We start from the raw sequence: 20,467 nt of genomic DNA, 5'->3' as shown, positions 1-20,467 counted from the left end.
GCTGTCTATCTTAGAGTAAATTACTTTATTTTCCTAACCAATTACAAATATCTCAAATCTCTAAAAAAATTAAAACATAGCATCTGAAGAATGGCAGTTAATGATATCCATAGCTTGAGATTTTGTTGTTTTAAAGTTAGAATTAAAAGCAAATAAAGTACATTCTGAATGGAGTCTCAAGTTTCTCCGAGAGGGTAAGGGGGGAAGGGCAGGCTTCAGCAGAGGGATGCAGGGATAAGAAGACAGAGGATGTGAACGCTCTTTGTATTTTGCAATTTTGACCAAGGAGGTTGATATTTTATAAAGATGTGTCAATTCATTTGACAAATCATCACTGGAATGCAGCTGACAGGATAAGCACACCAGCAGGCATTGTGAGCTGGTCAGAGGTGATGAAAACATTCTAATTCTGAGAACGTATGAGCAGAGTAAGAGAGAAAAGGGCTGAGGTAGGAAAGGCACATAGAATCTCCTTTGAAGGGTTACCAGGATGTCATTTGTTCCATCTCCTTTGTTCAATATAGTGGCTCCAGCCCACTGCTTCCCCTCCCAAAGTCCACCTTAACCTCCTACTTGGGAGAGACCAAAAGGTCCAAAAGAGGGCAAAAAAAAAAAAAAGATATAGAAAGTAAATTCTGCCACTGCATATACTTTCTTTTCTATCAATACCTGGCATTTCCCTTTTGCAAACTCTGGCTCTTTCGGGATCAGCTCTGAGTAAAATGATTATTCATTTATTCAGTTCATGCAAAGAGTGCACTGGTCTTCAGAATCCAACAGGACTTTAATGTGACAAATTTCGCTCATGGAAACCAGGAAAAAAATTAAAATCTTACAAGTAGTCTTAATACTCGACTTAGAGGAAATGTTCATTGAGTGAATGAACGATCTACAGTTTCATATTCATTGCATGTGTCTTCAGATCTTTATAGCCGATGGCTCCAAGTAACCAGATGGACTGACTTGGACTCACTGTATTCTCCCCGCCCCTGCCAGTGCCTGCTACCGAAAGGAAACAACACTTAAACAGAAAAACAGTAACAATAAAATACTTCTAAAAGAAGCAAAATTAATCTTTTACCTGGATTTTCAAGCCCTGAAAACCCCAGGCTTTCTGCGGTACACTTACATATGACCACCACTTGAAATACTTTAATACCTGTCAAGTAAGGGAAGAAAAGCAATGGAGCTCATTTACAAATCCTTTCCTGGAACGAGTGTGCAGGCTGGTTCATGACTTGAGGTTTACAACTCAGAGCTGTCCAGCTCTTGAACGCATTGCCCACTTTTCAGAGAATCAGTTTTGTGGCTTACAGCCCAAGGCTGTTTGTCTAGATCTCCAGCTGTCTGACTCTCAAGCACTATGCTAATGGTTAGTGACGCTTTGTAGTGACAGTAACAATAACAGTAATAATACCAGCATTCTGCCAAGTGCTGTGGACCCACTGTTTTATTAATTCTCACACTTACGCTAGATCTAGGATGGATTGCTGTTCAATGCCTCTGTCCCCTACAGACAAGGAAATGAAGCTTGGAGGGCTATGTCATCGCCCCGAGCCATGAGCTAACAAGAACTAGACCCCCTGTAGGAACCAATCAGGCCCAGGAGGACTTTTCTGCGACAGTTCTCAGGCATACTTGACGTAATTCTTGAGCTCAGGATGCCTCCCCCAAAGTAGCTACTGAATGACTGTACAGAGTCTAGAAGTACTTTACGCACACTGATCCTTGGATTATTATTTGGGTGGAATGCCCAAGATTGTAAAATTTGGACAGCATGTGTGGTGAGCATTTAATAAATGCTTTTTGGATTAAACTCACAAGTTACCTAAGTGCACCAATGGCTACAGACCTTTTTTATTGGATCCATTCTCATCATTTATAGGCTACAAAAAGCAATATAAAAATAGATCGGTGGAGGCAAGAAGGGGGGACAGTTAAATTGGGTGCCATTTACAGGGGGACATGGCACTCATGTGAGAAAATCAGTTGAGCTCATTTCCCTCACATCTTCCTTCTGATTTCTTTCCTAAATACATTGGATACACTCTCCTACAATACTTCATTTTAAAAAACGGCTAGAATATGACTACTTTCAGGCCATAACATGTTCTTGTTGGTCACAGGGCCTCTTCAGGAAGTACTACAGTCTTCAAAAAATCACCGAGAGAAACAGAATCTTTGTTTTCTGGAACAACAACAACAAAACCCCTTTGCTGTCAGTGCACTGCTTATGCTAATTTTGAGTACTTTCTTTTCACAAATAACTTTTTAGTTCAGATTATTGATCAGGAAGGTATGGTGGAGGATAAGGAGAAAGGGAGAGTGAGGAAAAAAAAAAAGAGGGAGGATAATGAGAGAGAAACCTGAAAATAAATCATCAAAGCGAAAACGGGTTACAAAATTAATGTATGTCTAGCGTTTTCAGCTGCTTAAAAATCAATTATTTCCTCCCCAGGTATTCCAAGGCTAAGTTCAATTCTATTTTTTGATTTGCAGTTGTGCTTAAATTTGTTCCAACACTAAGTTGGCAAAGTATGCTCCAGGCATGGGCAGTAGCACACCCATGAGAAAAGCAAAAGTTTTTAGATCCCAGCAGACATAGAGTTGGACTGCTCTCCACCAGCTCCGAGTATACAACTCAGGGCATCTTTTGTCATCTTTAAAATAAGGAGGATGATGCCTCATATACGTTTGCAATGATTAACTATAATAAACATAAAAACTAGCACATAGTGGGTATTCAGTGTGTTGCAGCCTTGTATAGAAGAAATCTGTAAAAAATTAAATGCACTTCAAAACAGATTGCACTAAATGCTGGGATGGTTAAAAGTACTGTCTTGTAAGCCACGGCGCTTCTGTAACTAACAGAATCCCTTGGGGCTCCTGTTAATCATGTAAATTTCTGTGTCCCAAGTCAGACCTGCAGAGACACGTCTCTAGGGTTTAGATTCAGGAATCTGTAAATTTGCATTTTCAAAACAAACTCGCTAATTGATTCCTTGTTCACTAAAGTATGAGAATCATTTTCACTAGGTAGAAAGAGTAAATATATGGGGAAGGGGCCAAAAGAACACAGATGTCATACTCAACCTGGATAATTCCAGGAGGCTTTACTGGCAGAGGGACCAAATGTAAGGAAACTAAGTACAGAAGAGAACCACAGGAGAGGGCAGAAAGCCAGAGTGAGGATCAGTTACCACCCATTGCCCAAAGGATGGATGCAGACGCTGGAAGAGGCGGTGTCGTGTGGAGGAACTTTCCTTTAGAGAAGCAGTGACCTTGGTTGAGGAAGAAGCCAGGTGGGGAGTGGTCCTTTGGAGAATCAATACCTCCTTCTCACTTTTCTTCCTCTCTCCGATCTCCTGGTGAGCTTCTGCCATGACCAGAGCCAGATGGAAGCCAGGGAGCCCAGGAGCCCTGATTGATATGGTCTAGAGAGGGCACCTCTTGGAGCTGAAGCCGGTGGGAAAGTCAGAGGTTGATCTGGAGGGGCAAGTGAAATTTTCACAGGCACAGAAAAGAAGGGGAGAGCTGGCAGCAGGGATGGGGAGACCTCACAAATGAAACAGCGCCTGAGTTTGAGCACGAGTACAACGTGAACAGTAACAACAATGACAACAGTAGCTGCATTTATTGAGTTTTGACCACGCGCTACTCTTCTAAGGACTCCACGTGTATGAATTGTTTAATCCTCACCACAGCTCAGAAGTCAGGCCCTGTTCACGTCCCCATCACGGATCCGGGACCTGAGGCACAGAAAGGCTCACTCACTCACCTGCCTATGGTTGCAGCTAGTTAACAGAAAGCAGCACTTAACGTAAGCCAGCTGCCTCCCGGGACTGCTTTGCTGTCTCCAAAAGAGCTCGGGGGACACGTGAGTTCCAGGCGGAGAGAACAGGTGAATGGGGGAGATGACAGTGCCCGGCGTGGGAGGAAAACACCAAGAGGGGGGTGTGGCTGGACGCTAAGGGATCTGGAGCGAGGGAAGAAAGCCTTGAATATCATCCTTTGACACTGGTTTTTTTTTCCATCGCTGCAGTGGGGAGCTCCACGACCTCACACAGCTTTTGAACATGCTGTTCCTACAACCTGGGCACCGAGCTAATCCCGGGCTTTAGCCGAACCTTCACGCTGAGGCGGAGGCCAGCTTTAGTGAGACTCACAAATGGAGTATTACGGATCCCTGGTTCTTTTTCACCTTTCATTTCTTGCTCCTGATAGAACTTTTTATAACAGGAGCAACAGAAACACAACCTCAAAATATCTCATGGCAGTGGAGGTAAAAATCGAATGCAATAGTAAAGCAAAGCAATCTTCGTAACAAATCTTGTAAAGCGAACCTGTCGGGTTTTGATCTCTTCATTCAGCGCCCTTGTCCTCACCGAAGTGCACTCGCATGTAAAACGGCGACAAAAGAACCGGGTCCTTATTATGCTGTGAATATTACGCCTCTTTCCCTCCTCCCCACCTCTGTTTTGCTCAATCAATTCTCAGCCCACCATGAGGATGAAGAAAGCTCCTCCCCCAGGGCATCTGAGTTTCCAGCTGCTCCGGCTCCGGGAATCGGGAGGGACAGTTCCGCAAAGAAGATGTCTGTGTGGAGGGCGCCCCGTGGGGAGGAGGACTGAGGGAACTCAGGCAGCAGACGAAAAACAATCCTGACTTGCTCTTCTCTGCTACTTGATTTTTACTGATGCTCTTACCCCTCTGGTTCTTACAACCCCTGTCCAAGTTTGGATAGTACTAAGACAAAAAAAAACCAAGGAATCAGAAGACTGTTCATTCACTGACGGGAACTTTCCTGACACCATATGAACTACCCTGGGAAAGCAGTGTGATACCTGATGGGATGGCAAAGAGAATGTCATTAACCATCAAGCAGAGGTGATCGTTCATATCAGAAGTTACACCCTAGACACCGACATATTGACAGCATTTATATAGAAAGAGTCAGAGTCTCTTTAGAAGCCTCTGCCTTGTCCATCCTGATCTCAACAATTCTGCCCTCTCGGGTCAGACATGAGTCAGACCAATACGCCTCTGGCCAAAGGTCCAGGGTTCTCTCTCCATGATTCAGTTAGCGTGGATGTTGTATATTTGATTGTGGTTATTACATAATCTCCTTTTGGATCTCAACCAATTTCTCTTCCCCTTCAAATGAAACTCAGTGAAGCTCAATCACTTACAATCACTGAACTTAAGAACTAGAAGGGATCTTCTGATCATATATTCCAACTCCTTGTTCTAATGAGTAACTGAGACCACAGCAAAGGGAAAGGCACTTGTCCAAGGGTGTAAGAAGGAGCAAACTCAACTCAGACTGTTGTGTTTGATTCAACTCAGCATGCTGACTCAGCAAACTACCCTGGTTAATAAGGTTTTCCTTTTTTTCCGTGTTTCTTGTATTTTTAAAGTCACATTTGCTTCTACAAAAAGAAAAGAAACACACACACACACACACACACACACACACACACAAAGGAGTAGGTCCTGGTCAAAATTTCAAAGACATTATTTCTGAAAAATAAGGGCATAAGGAAAGAAGGAGGGGCATTTTTAAGCCTACTGCCTCAAATGCCACCCAGATAGGTTAACCATAATCTAATCACCTGCAATGCTTATCACGGGTTACAGTCACAATGAGTTTAAAGCTATTTGAATAACAGGATACTGGGTTTTTGTCAGCTACAGCTCCATGATGTCTGCAATTTTCAATATATCTCATGGTGGAAAAATTATAAGCCTTTGATTGCTGCTAGGACAGTTTACTTAGATAGATACGTAACTTACACGACGCCAAGCCGAGTAACAAGAAAGTGGTCACATGCCTGTGGCTGTGTGAATGTCTAAATGACATGGAGAGCCCTTTGCATGTTTTTTTCTTCAGATGATTTTCTCAATATGACATTTTATGTTATTCTGGGCTTCAAAAATTAAGCATACATTTTGATCCTGGGACAAGATCTGGGGACAAAATAGTCAAGGAAAGTTCAGTCTATTAAAAAAAAACTGATTAAATTGTCAGTTGACTTTATTCATAAAACAATCTTTCCATGGGAGGACTGTTATTATTAGGGAGTTACACCTGAGATTGTTGGTTGAAATAAACTTTTGACAGTCAAGGTCAAAAGTCAACAAAGTGTTTGTGCCTGCCCAAATTGTTGGCTGGCTTTATTATTGAAGGTGACCCACGATGTGCCCGGTGTTTACTATATATTGTTTCGGATCCTCACAAAAATCCTTTAAGAAAGATACTATAAGCCCGCTTTCCAGTTCAGGAAACCAAAGTTCAGAACTATTTTATAACCAGAGCTAACACTTTCAGAATCTACACTCAAACTCAGGAATGTCTTGCTCCAAAGTTCAAGCTATATCCTTGACATATGCTGCCCCCTTAGAGCCTACAAAATACCCATGCACCATTAAGAAAGGGCTGGTTTGAAATGACGACTTCAGGTAAACCAGCTCTGTTTTAATATCCTAATAATATTCTACAATATCCTGATATTATCCTCCCTTAAAAACATTTATTTTGGAGGAAGGAGGAACCACTTTAACTTGTTGACTGCCTATAATTATCCTGTGAGGTAGATATTATGGAAGTGAGGGCAATACACAAGGCAGCTCAGTCGCAGACAAGTTACTCTTTTGGCTGCGGTCATGCTCGTCAAACAACAGAAGCCAAGATTTAAATCCCACCGTGTCTGCCTTAAAGCCAATGCTGTAACTCCTGTATTGTAAGCCTCAAAATCTAGTATCAAAATAAAGCCCACTTTATTTTTGCTCCACTCCCAGCTCTACCAAATGACCTGCCTGCAGAAGACCTAGCTACCTTCCCTGAACCTCATCCATTTGACATATTTTGATGTCTACAACATACAGAGCCCTGTGCTTAGCGTCTCAGTTTCTTCAGATTGCTCTGACAATTACATGAAATGGATGTAAAGTGTGCAACATAATGCCTAGTGTGTAGTAAGCCCTCAACTATGATCATTTATTACTTCTGATATTTATTTGTTTGTTTGTTTGTTTATATTTGCAGGCCATTCTCCCTGAGACTTAGCTTTCTCATATGCAAACCAAGGACTCTTACCTGGCAGCATTACTGAGAGAATTAAAGGTCATACACTAAAACGGGGGCACACAGTTAGCTTATAGCCTTATAACCAGTGCTTAATGAATGATTAGCTACTGGCATAGTAATTTGTTATAAAAGCTATACTGTGGGACTACACAGTCTGCTCATTCAGCCTTCATGCGAAACTGAAAATCCTGGGACTTTACAGAAAATATGCCCTTAGCAATAAATGCCCTAGCAAATGAGGAACACCAGCTTACATGGGGCACGATGTTTCACAAAAGCTTTTCTCCCCTGTCCACAGCCCACGTGTACCTCAAGAGCCCCCAGCTACTGTCACACTTTGGTTTTTTATTGACCTGTTGAAGGACATCCTGGATCCTTCCAGGGGTTAGAGAATAACTCTGCTGTATATATTTTGCTTTCTTTTTTCATATTCAAATTTATTTCAACTGAAAAAAAAAACTAGTTTACCCATTTCTCTCACCCCCCAACCCCCTGCCTCTGGCCACCACTAATCTCTGTTCTCTGTATCTATGAGGTTGGATTACTTATTTAGTTATTTGTTTATTTATTTAAATTCTACATATAAGAGAGATTATATAGTATTTGTCTTTCTAAACAAGAACTGACTTATTTTAAACCCCATTTTTATCATAAAATACTTCAAAAAATGCCTGATACATGTCATGGACATGAGTAACATGACATAGATGTTTTGGGGAACGGAGACCAAAAAAATGACTAAAATATTCCCTCAACCTCAGAGAGCTTAAAATTCAGTAAAACAGAAGAAAGTGATAAGATTACTATGGCAGGTGATGTTTGATTAGTGTCCCCAAATCAGAAAATACTAATTCTAAAAGATACATGCACCCCAGTGTTCACAGCAGCATAATTTACAATTGCCAAGGTATGGAAGCAACTTAAGTGTCCACCAACAGATGAATGGCTAAAGAAGATGTGGCATATATAAAGATATAATACTTTATATGAATTTTCTCCCTCAATCTCTGAAAACCACATCTGGAAAGACAAATACTTGTTTTACTTTTGAATTACATTTTGTACATAACTATTCGACAATTCCCGCCCTTTCTGAAAAAGCTGTCAAGGCCCTGCTACAAAGACCTCTTCATTCACCTATTCATCCATCCACGCCTTCACCCATCCTTTCATTCATTCATTCATTCATTCATTCACCAAATATGCTGATTCTATTCCAGGTATTGGATAAGATAAAACATCAGCCTTGTTTTATCATCCCACTTTGTTACACATAACCTCAAATATATAGTTCTTTGTCAAAGAAATAAAACATCAGATTTCAATTAGTGGAAAAAAGTTTAAAGTCCAGATAAATAAGAGGAGAAAATGATTCTTGCCTTTTATATTAATTTTACTCATCTAATAAAGACACGCCATAGTTCTTTAACATAAATACACATATGCTTGCAGCAGTATGAAAAAATTCAATTGGAAAATTTAAATTAGGCACATTTCTAATTTAATGCCTTATTATCTTTGCCATAGCATGTGCAGACAGTTATCTAATAAGTAAAATATGTAGAACAAGGAAGAGGGGGCTCTGCCCTAAGGGAATTTATAATACATTCTAATGTATTCTAATGGTGTGTGAAATATACATCTAAAGTCAGAATTTGTCAAAACTTCGTAACTGGGAGATGCTGATAACTATGTCCAAGAATGTGTCTAAAATATTCCTGCCATAGGAAAAAAAGTATGTCTTATTCTGTATTTAAAAGCTTCCTTATGTACTGCTAGAAAAATAATGAATAGGACTGTACCAAGAAATATTTTGAAAAAATGGGGGACATCCCTGTTGAGTTTATTTACTTTACTCTGTTTCTTTTTTTCCTGGTGATGTCATTAGATATGCAAGTGATAAATTTATTTATAGTATTTATTTTTAAAGCTGTGTGTCTTTCTTTTTTGAAAGACACCGCTGATGGGGTACATTTAAATTTCAGAGCCGAAACTGTGCAGTGAAAATGACACTGCTCTAGCAGTCAGGGGCCTGAGTTCTGCTTTTAGTTCTGTAGGACCATAGGTGAATGTAACCTCTCTTAGCCTCTGAGACCATCTCGTTAAGAAAAGGAGATGACGTCAGCATAAAGTGATGGCAGTCCCATAAAGGTGCTAGTTCCATGAACTCTAATGTCCATAGGGAGGGGCCAGGCAGGTACCAGGTAGGTTTAAGCATTTGGAATAGTGGAATCCATCATGAACTGGAGGAAACAGGCCCCATCTAAATGCATTCAAATTCTAATAATATGGTGCAGACCAGCACAGAAACAGACAAAGCACATGTGCAGTCCACATAGAGCGGTCAGTCAAATCTGCACTGGATGATTAGAAGGATAAGTTCCAATTCAAAAATGGGGGGTCTATGATGTTGAGGTCCCCAAAGAACGCTGCCCTCTTCAAGTCTTCACTGCTCCCTCTACCCTGACATCCCAGAGGAGTTCAGCAGCCCTGGTGGAAGCTGCCTAGGGTGAGTTCCAGAAGTTCTTCACCATCATAGCATCTCAAACCTTGTAGATTTACCCAGTTCTACCTTTATCGAATGGCTAGAACATTGAGAAAGACAATCATTCTGACCCCAAGATGAATACTGAAATACTTCAACTTTCTCTCTCCTCCACCATTTTTTAAACTGACAAAACATATTCTTTGACATTCCTCTACATCTAAAGGCAAAAGTCTTCAGCTTGAAAGGTATGTGTCATTGCCCAATGACCTCAGAGAAAGTTAGTTCTATAAAACAGAATGACATACTGAGTTATTTTTCGCTTACCATCATCTTCTGGCTTTGGAACTAGATTCCCGAACAGCTTAGTGGACCTGACCCAGTGTCAGATTACCCAGAGAGAGGCTGAGAAATGTGCCTGGCCAGCAACAAAGCAGGGACTCTGATCCTTTTTTTTTTTTTTTTTTTTTTTGGGGAAAGAAGTTGATATTTGATGTTTCCAAAAAAGAAAAAAATAAAAAGAAGTTCTCTCTCTCTCTCTTCTTAACATTTTTTAAGAAGTTCTCTTGGTTGAATAAAATCAGGGCTTCGTTGATTTCTAACATTATCTTACAGTTTGCTCACGTTTTTACTTCTAATTACCTTTAGGTAGGGGATGAGGAGGTGGGCATCCCTTTAAACGCCTACCAGTGTTTTCTAAAGGTCTTAACTTGCCTTTGATCTGACAGTGAGGCTGAACAGTGAAGTCAAACAAGCAAATGATGGTATGAAAAAAAAGCTCAGTCAAGGACACTGTGATTTTAAGTAAAGAGAATTTGGACCTAAATGACATGTGCTTTCCTGTAGTCATCACAGTAAAAGAGCGTAAACTGGTTTTGTTTTTCAAGAGATCGGCATTCGATATTTGGATGGTTTACCAAGCAGGTGAGATTTACCAATGTATTCATGCATTTTGCACATAGTTATAGCTTTCTTTTGGTTTAAAATTTTCACCAGAAATACAATGATATAATTTAAGCAGCAAAGAGTTTGACTTACTCCACAGGCTGCTCTCGATGTAGATACACTATTTAAAAAAGAAAATTGTAACATTTTTTGGTACAATTTATTTATTCATTTAGTGGGAGAGATAATTAGGTTTATTTAAATTTTGTTTTTAAATGGAGGTACTGGAAACTGAACCCAGGACCTTGCGCATGCTAAGCATGTGCTCTACCACTAAGCTATACCCACCCATCCCACTACACTATATCTTACTTAGGGAATTTATTTCTGCATTCCCGGTCCCTCTGAGCAGCGCCGGACATCTCAGGGGTCTCGCTACTCTGGATGAAACTGTTCATGGTGGTTAACTATGGACCTGCCTTTGGGTAAGTGGTATTTGATAGACCTAATCGGAAGTAAAAAAGAAAAAAAAAGATATCAAAGCTTTAATAAATAACCAAAAGACAAAGAACATTCATTAATCTCTGACAGGCAGCCTCTAAGCTCCTTCCCAAAGAGGAAGGATAGATCCATCTGAAGGGAAATGGTCAGCCTTGGATCTTTTTGAGTCAGCAGCTGCAGGTCAGCTTGTTTTGGGGCCAAGAAAGGAAAGATGAAGCACGGGGGCGGGGGCAGTGAAGCTGTAACCAGGCTCATGGAAGGCCTTTGTAAAGCACAAGACCCTGATGGCTTCCTCCGCAGAGAGACTGTTCCAGTCATAACGTCCCCAAGTACTACAGGGGTTTTATACTCTCAGTGTCAGTACTAGATGATTATGATAAAAAAAAAAAGAAAAAGAATGACATGGTAACTCATATTGAAGTATGACATTGCGTATGCATTATTTCATTTATTCTTCAGAGCAATTCTATACAAGGCATAACTAGCCTCAGTTTAAAGATGTGTGCACGCACAGCCACAAAGGCCGTACTGCCCAGGAAGGGGTCAAATCTGAATCCAAACACAGACTTTCTGACATCAGGATCAGGAGCCTGTGTTTCTGCCAAGCACTTGGTCAGACTGGGCTCCCAGAGGCAACAGAACTGGCATGTTGCAGTGCTCCCTGGCCCCCGCTCCTTTGGACTTTGGAAGCTTGCTGTATAGGGCAGTACGGGGAAATATTTCGGTTCCTTCAGAGATGGCGATCGACCCCAGGTCATGCGACTGTGGCAGGGGCCCCAGTTCGGGCTGTGTGAGAGCATTGCTCAGGTCACGGGTGCAGGGGTACATGAGGTTCTATTACCCGGGGAGGCCAGAGGTTCTGCATGGCAAAAGCTACATGAAATCCTAAACGTACAGTCTCCTCTGTACATCAGTCAAGTTGGGTCATCGTCACCTTCCCCTCTCAGTCTATGAAAGAACCATCTTTGTTGCTAATCTTTCTCTTTTTCTCCTTAACATAGAGTGCAGTGCCCTCTCCTAAAGGCTCTGTCTTGTTTCAAAGCCACTGTCCATAAATGAAGACTCCAAAGGACGGTGGAAAATGCTGATGATATATTAATGGAAAGGGCTAGAATGTGGCACTAAATCCACACTGAGTAAAAGTCTGGGAAAACTGTCAGTACCTATGAACAGATCCACAGAGCAATGTGGAAACAGTCAAGGTCATGGGGCAGTGAATGATTTCTTTATTGTGGTTTTCCATTGCTGTTGAAAATGTTATTTGTGCTGTAGTAAAGACGTGAACATGGAAATATTGCCCTACTTTCAGTTGGCCCTCTGCTATCTGTTGCTTGTCTATTTACTGTGTGACAAGTGTGTTTTCTGGGTCCCAAGGTGGGTTGCCTCCCTGTCTTCCCACTCCCTCTGCATGAATCCATCCACCCCATTCCTTTAAGGACTCTGTAGTTATGGTAACGGTCTTTAGCTCTCGATATTTGCAAGCCTGTAACCAGGGACCTAGTGGATCACATGACTCCGATGTCCCATAAGCACCTCAACCACAAACGTCATCACCCCACCCCACAACTGTCCCTTTCCCTGGGGTCCGCATGCAGGTGAATCACATCACGCTCCTCCTGATGGCTCAAATCTTACACTCCAGAGCCTGTCCCATACGAATAAAATGGTATCTCTCTTTTCTAAAATCACCCCCAATTTATCAGGCATCTCTTTTCCCATGGCCACTGTCAGAAATGAGGCTACCCTCACCTCTCTGCCAAGGCTCAATCTCACCTTCATTCCCTCCAACAAAGCCAGAGCGATCATTTTAAAACAGGGCAACCTTCCTGCCACTTTCTATGTAAATCCCTGTAATAGCTCCTTGTTACTCTCAGGATTAAGGTCAAACTGCTTAATGTGTTTTATAAGGTTCTTTTTTGACATGGCCTAAGCCTACATTTAGACTCCTTTCTCACTGCACTCACCACCCCCGCCTTCCTCACCAACCTTACTAATAACTACGACAAACCATAATAACCACAGTCACTGGGTTACGCTCCTCCAATAATACTCCATTCTTTTGCCACAGAGCCACCACCCCCCACTCCACCCCAGCACAGATTTCCCCTGCCTAAGCCTAGGTCTCTTTTTAGGACCTTTTCCTGCCTCCCAAGGCTGACCGAGATGCACCTGAGCTGACCCCAAGGACCCTGGGTCTGCCCCGATCTGGGCACTTACCACACTCTATTACAATTGCCTTTTCCTAGATCTACTGTCCCTCACTGGACTCCAGACTCCTTCAGGGTTGGGGCTGTGTCTTATCATTGCATATCCCTGGCACAGTTTACTACAGCATAAATAAATGCTCAAGTCAAGTTCTAGTCAAACATCCAATGTAGTAGCACAAACAATATTCAGATATATTTATATTAGATATACTTAGATATATATATAGACACATATAAATATATTATATAGAACTTATATATAGAATATGGAATATATAGATCTATAATATATACAATATAGAACCCCATTAAAATATGTTAGTAGTAAGAGATTCTATAGAGTTTAGGAGGCAAAGGAACATTCTGTGACTTCTAAAAAGATGTTACAAGAGAGGGGGGAAATTTCTCCAAATCCTGTTGAAGTTAAAGGAGAAAGTGATGACGGTCATGGCAGCTGTGGGGGACGAGAGGCACTACTGGGAACGTGGCCAGGTGGGCAATGAGAAACCACGTAATGTTCTTACATTAGGTGATGTAAATTCAAAGTAGGCTATGATCAGTTACAAATGTATATTGTAATCCCTACAACAACTGTTAAGAAAATATGAAGAGACACGGCTCATAAGTCAATAGAGGTGATAGAATGGAATACTAAAATGTATTCAATTAACCAAAAAGAAGATAAGAAAGGAAGAACAAAAATATATAGAACAAGTAGAAAAAAAAAAAAAACAGCAAGATATAGACTGCAACCCAACCGTATCAGTGATTACAGGAAATGTAAACAGATCAAACATTTCAATTAAAAGCAAAGATTATTAGACTGGATTTAAAAAAAAAACCGAGATCTAATTATATGCTGTTTATAAGAGATTCAATTTAACTATAAATACCCAGACGATTTGGAAGTAAAAATACGGAAAAAGATACCCATGAAAACACTAATCCTAAGAAAGCTGGGGCAGCTTTATTGATTCAGACAAAGATTCAAGACAAGGAGAATTACCAGAGATGATTAGGGTCATTTTGTTCATACCATTTGGACAGAGTGTGTTCTCTGGGGATGAAGGCAGAGATAAAAAGGTAGAAGATAAAAGAGGGCACCTCTAGGCATTTTTAACCGTAGGTTTGTCTCCACATCCAGTCATCTCTTAACCGCTTGAAGTACATCCATCATTGTTTTGGATTTATCCTCCGGCTCTTCCCAGCCAGGAACTACCGGCATGATCTATGGGGAGGGCATAACTCACCAGCAGGGCTTGCCCATACAGGCTGTAATCAGCGATGACGTATTTTGTGACAGTTCTGTATAACAGATGACTAACATAAATAAAACGCATTGTATATTATGGGGTAATAGAATATAAAGCACCACAGATATACTCCTCCAGGAGAGAGGAGCCAGGATTTAGGTCTGAGACGTCTCTCAGACGGCGTTGTGCGGGAAAGTTAACCTTCCACATCAGCCGCTGGCATCCCGAGCAGTCTAGCCATCAGCCGGCCCAACGAGGAGACCTTCTCAACAAGGGGTAACGCAGGGTTTCCACAAGTATTTATGACCTCAGATAAAACATCCGGAGGGCGATTTTAGCTTTCACTCCACCCATTTTGTTACAAAGGCTTAAAAAAAAACATGTTACAGAAGACTGAAAACAATCGAGAAGAATCAGCAAGGTCTTCTGTCAAGGACAACAGTACTGGAGTTAAAGTGCAATCTGAATTCTGACCCCACTGCTGAATAATCACGTTCCTAGTGGATCATCATGGAGACAGTTTCTTGACGTTTCAAATGGAGAGCTTATTCACATCTAAAGTCTCAATTTCTAAACCAATGCAGTAGACTTACTGCAAATAACGTACTTCCCCCACCTCCTCTCCTCACACATACACACACACACACACGTCACACACGCCCGTTTGCTATTGTGAAGGCCCAAATGGCTCCCTGAGACTATCCCATTATGCCTCCCGTGCTGACTTAGGAACACAACAAAGGCGGCTGTCAACATTCAAACCCAGGGTTGCCCGCTGCCTCAAGTTCAAACAGTAACTGCCTTCACCCACCTGGTACCCAACACTGCAAACAAATTCTCAGAAGAGCAGCAGGCTGGGACTAATATTAATGAGTAAGAATCTAGGAGCCACTCCAGGTATCTGGTCTCAGCTCTGTGGAAATTATAAAACAGAGAGACTTGTTGGCGGTGGTCATAGGTTGGCTCCTTGAGAAACAGATTCTGGGATTTGCAGGCCAGAGGTCGAGAGGGATGTGCTCTGAAGTGCTGGGTGGTGTGAGAAGCAGAGTGGACAGACGCTGAGGTTCCCACCGGGAGCTGGGGGCTCAGATAGCCCTCGGAGCTGCCTGTATCTGAGGGGAGGGAGCCGGGCCTTTGGACCCCTGCACACACAAGTCCTGGAGCCCGGGGAGAGGCAGCTTTCTCTGGTGGAACCTAATTTCTGGGGAGGACGCCACTGTGAAGCGTCCCTTCTGGCAGCTGTGGGAACGGATTTCTGGTTCCTCGAAGGGGATCTGGGCCCCGCACCACAGTGTCCCCTGCAGACATGTGGCTCAGACCCTGGCTCTCCAGACACCTGGCAGCGGAACACCCATCTTTAGGCTCCTTTCTAGGCCCACCCCAGAGGTCAGAGGCTGGGCTCCCAGTCACCCTGAAGCAGCTCCTGACCACAGAGTGCTCACCAGGCCCCAACAGGCTGCAGACACGCAGGAGGAACTTACCTTTGGCTGAAACGTATAGCACACCTATTGCAAAATTTACTACATGGATTAAAAATAATAAATCTTCCTTTGCTTTGAGGGACATCTAGATGGGATTACACCCATAAGGAAGGAAAAGCTAACTTCATTGTTCTGAGAGGAGGAAATAGCAAAAAGAAAGGCTCATTACTCAATCCTGTTAAACACACTGGAGTTAAGGGACAACCCACATTTTTGAGTAGAAACCTATCCAGGGCAACAGGTCCTCGGAGGGACGTAAGTAAAGCATCAATATTAAGCTGTGAATCCACGGGCCTTCTCCTCAAGGTCACACCACGCAACTTTGACATGAACAACACTGAACAATGCTAGAATACACACTTGAACGGTGTAGAATTTTTTTTTAACTAGTGATTCAAATGTCATTTGCTGTTATGTGGAGACCTAAACTTTATATACCTATACAAACTTCCAGGGCAAAGCATTTACTCAAATCACCTTCGGAAGACTTCCACCATCTTTAAACAATTCTTTTGGTTACAGTCTCACTTTTTGAGTCATAATGGATTTAAAATTATCTTAACACATCTTTCTAACAATCTAGTCACAATGTCAAGGTAATAAGTACCTCTGAGGTTGGAAAAGGGGAGGTAAGATTCATCTAGGCAGATGTTAGAAGAACATAATAATAAAAGGTTAGGATTCAGTATTTGGGAAATGACCATGGCCAATTGGCTTTTCTCTCCTGAGACTCAGTATCTTCACCTGTAGAAAGGGCACAATACTGCACCGCTGGGTGATGTTATAGATCTAACGAGATGTCAAATATAACGTCACTAGCACCCGACATATTATGTGCACCGGGCGTAGAGCAATGTTGGTTTCCTTCAGCTTCGTCATCTTCTACATAAACTCACTGAGGAATTTTCTAGCAACATGAGTCTTCATTTTTTTTTTTAATGCACATGATGTTTCTATAGCAAAAGGAAAAGTGCATCAAAAGGGCACGTGCAAAGAAATTGTGGTTCATGTGCTCCAGCCAGTGTTTAAACCTTAATACAACTTGACAGTTTTAATTTTTACATAAATACCACCAGGGCCTATCGTTCACAATATGGATTTCAAGCTTAACAAATGTAATTTAAAAACAACAAAGCCCCTTTTAAAGGAGTACTGTCGAAGCCCTGACATTTTCAAAATTGAAAACACTCCGTGTATAAGATTTGAAATGGAAAAACCTAGCAATTCTTCTCCCTCCCTGACGGAAGTTATCAGGGTGGACCTTGGGGATGCCTGAGTATTTTTTTTTTATGTTGGGTTATTGATAGGTTGGGATGATTTCTCATGAAATCATATATATTTATATGTAGAATAAGGGCCAGTAATTGCTGAAATTTGCTCAGCGTTTCCTGAGTCAGACGCTGTGCATAAAATCTATCCTTAATTGTGGTCACAGAAAAGCTCTGGGTCCCCTACTATGACAGTCTTCACTTTGCCAAAGACAAAACAAGAGCAGAGGAAGGTCTGGGGGCTCTTTGATTCCAGATTGTTCTCCTCTAATCTACATGTCCTCTAAAGTACAACACCCCACATAGTGGGAGAAGGGTTTACAGAAGAGAAAACAGAGGCCCAGAGATGTGCAAGGTCCCTCAACCAGTTAGTGACAAGGCAATGCCTGGGACTCAGTTCCCAGACTCCCGCTCTCCCTCACGGACCCCATGTCCTTCCTGGATTGCGGCTCCAAGCACAAGCGGTTAGAATGTCCTCAGCCAAACACAGCTTCCCATGTTCACGACACAGAACTGGGTATCCTGACTACTGTGACGCAGAGGCTTGTCAGCAGTATATTTATATGGTACTGCATTTTTCTACTTCGTCGCTACATGCAACTAGTAAACCTCAAGATAAACAATTTTGTGAGGCGGCTTCAAACTGCCAACTATGCATTTCTTGTTTTAGCCAAATTCAAGATAATAAGCAATATTATTGTCTTAGCAAGAACAAATAAATAATACACCTGGTTTCTGGGTAGTAAGTCTGTAGAAAAGGACAGCATATTATAATTTTAATTTCTCCACTATTTGCATAACATATTCATCCTTTCATTTAAGCAAAATTTATTGAGCACCTACTATGTGACAGACACTGTGCTCTGCACTAGGGCTACATCCCTGAATAGCAAAAACAAACAAAAACCCAAAAAACCAAACAAACAAACAAATAAAAATCTCTTGCTTCAATCTTTGCTAGAGAATGACCATAGAGACATCAAGGTAAATTTATTTAGTCATTGCTGTTATATTTTCTAAGAGTAGTAATAAAAAAAATTGATAATAGATGTCATATTTGCAACCTTCTTTATAGAGCCTTCAAATTTTCCTTATTTCCTAATGTCCAACAATGGATTCAACCACGTGAGCATACATAGAAGAGGAACATCAACAAATCAGTTAATGTTTACTGAATGCCTTTGGTATTCCAAATGCTAACCAAAACATATTGTCACAGTTCCAAAGAGGTTATATTTCAGTGGATTAATCAATGGAAGCAGAAAGAAGTCAGCCAACAGACATACCACGCCTGGTGCCCTAATGCAGGAGAGACCACTTTTGCATGCGTAAATATCCCAATCTCCACTTCTGTCTCCTTCCGTGGTTGTCGCGGAAAGCCAGGCATATAACCAGGTAAGACACACATCACAGGGGAGGGGCGAGCCTGACTCTCTAGCTCATTTCCAGACGATTCCAGGGAATCGTTGTTAATGTAAGAACCAGACTGGCCAGATTCATATTTATGTCCCGCACAGTGGTATACAGACATGCCGTGTGCAAATGCTGGTGATTTCAAGGTGACAAGCCTCTGATTGAAAGGTCTGGAGGTCGATAAGTCTCGTTTGGGGTCACCTGGCCCGGCTGTCACCTCAGTCGACAAAAGGAAATTTTTAGAAAATAAACCCCAATACTTTTTGAACAGCAAGGCCTCCCTTTCCAAAATAATTATGACACACCATCTCTTCCTGTTTAAAAAAAGAAACTGATTTCACATTTCTTTCTGTTATGTGCAAGTCTGAGGTGAGTAAATAGTTACGGCCCCATTACAAAGGCCGGGGTTTTCCAGCAAGACACAAGAGCACTTAAATAAAACAGGGCTGGCAGATGCCTTTTAAATCCCTTTTCTTTTTGATCAGAGAGACAGATTTGCACTTGTTACAGGATGACTGAGTAAGTCACTCACGGCATTGCCACTTGTGAGTAATGGCACGATTCTTCCCTTCTTGGGGTGTTAAGTATTTTCTCTCTGTCTCTGTCTTTCCCTGTATATATTAATATCTAATTTCCATCTTGGATATCAGAATGCAGGCCAACATTTTCTGCTATTGCACCGGGAAGATAGAGGGCATTTTAGAAACTCCAGAGGAATTCAAGCCTCAATCATGTTCTAACTTATTGATTTATGTGAATCAATATGCATTTTTGCAAACTATCTTTCAGCTTTCTTTTTCTTTTTTTTAAGTTGGCACTTAGCAGCAGAATTAGGTCATTTTCATCAGAAAGAACTTCTAATGAACTAGTTCTTTATTTAAAAGAACACCAGTTCTGCTCTCAACAATGCTATACCATTTTGTCAATAGTTCAGAGCAGGGCTAATGATCATGATTAGTGAAAGCTCAGTATGAGTCTGAGATCTCCATCTGATTCCTTCTATCAAAGTATGGGATCCCAGCTGAAAACAGCTTTACAGTAATCATTTTCTAACTCACAAGTAAAGCAAGCATGCCAAAAAAGGAGACAGGAAATGTGTGGCTGAAAAAAAAAATCCATTGTCAATTTCAACAGGTATTCAATCTTTTGAACCAATGAGAATTTTGGGGAAAATATTTTTTCCTGCTTTGCTTTCCTTTCTCCTTAAAAAAAAAGTCTACTTGGATGTTCCCTGTCTTGTTATAAATAATTTCATGTATAGAAACTAGAAAGTACAATAAAGAGGAATGAAGTAATTTCAATCTTACACTTCTCTTAAGGATAATTAGAGAGCATCTTAGAGTCTCCTGGGGACGTGGGACTTGAGGGAGCCGGGGGACCGGCTTGTGTGGTTTGAAGATGCTTTTTGGGTGATTCTAATGCAGTTTCTGGTTGGGAATTTAGAATTTATCTCCTGGGTTTGCCTGACCATATGTCTCAATTATATTATGAATGGCTCCAACCTCTATTCCCTTAGAAGAACACATGCACCAGGAGAGGCCCTCTGCAGTGACTGTGTCTCAGGAAACAGGGTTAATTAACCACCTTGTGTGTGTGTGTCGGTAGTATTATCAGTAATTGTGCAACTGACAAAGTAGCATAGCTTTGACAAACATCCTCGTGTGTGTGTTGTTTTTTGTTGTCATCTGTTTTCCGGGTGATGCAGTTATTTATTTACATCACTACAAAGCAAGTGAAGACAAAAAGTTGCTGTTTAACAGGAACAACTATTGGTGCAGATCCTGGAGAGGATACATACTCGGACCATGAGACTGAGTTGTCAAGAGCCAAGTAAGGGTTAAATTTCACCTATTAATATAAAAATTGCTAAAGGCGAAAGCAGAGGTT

At 41.4% G+C, this 20,467-nt stretch overlaps 1 protein-coding gene across 1 annotated transcript in view; it reads right to left on the bottom strand.

Annotated features, from left to right (window-relative positions):
- Positions 1 to 20,467, bottom strand: part of ESRRG (estrogen related receptor gamma) — a 519,140-nt gene that overhangs the window by 246,045 nt on the left and 252,628 nt on the right. The gene's annotated exons all lie outside the window — the stretch shown is intronic.

This window comes from Vicugna pacos, chromosome 23, assembly GCF_048564905.1.
Source record: "Vicugna pacos chromosome 23, VicPac4, whole genome shotgun sequence".
Lineage (NCBI taxonomy): Eukaryota > Metazoa > Chordata > Mammalia > Artiodactyla > Camelidae > Vicugna > Vicugna pacos.
This window is presented reverse-complemented; position numbering and strand designations above follow the sequence as displayed.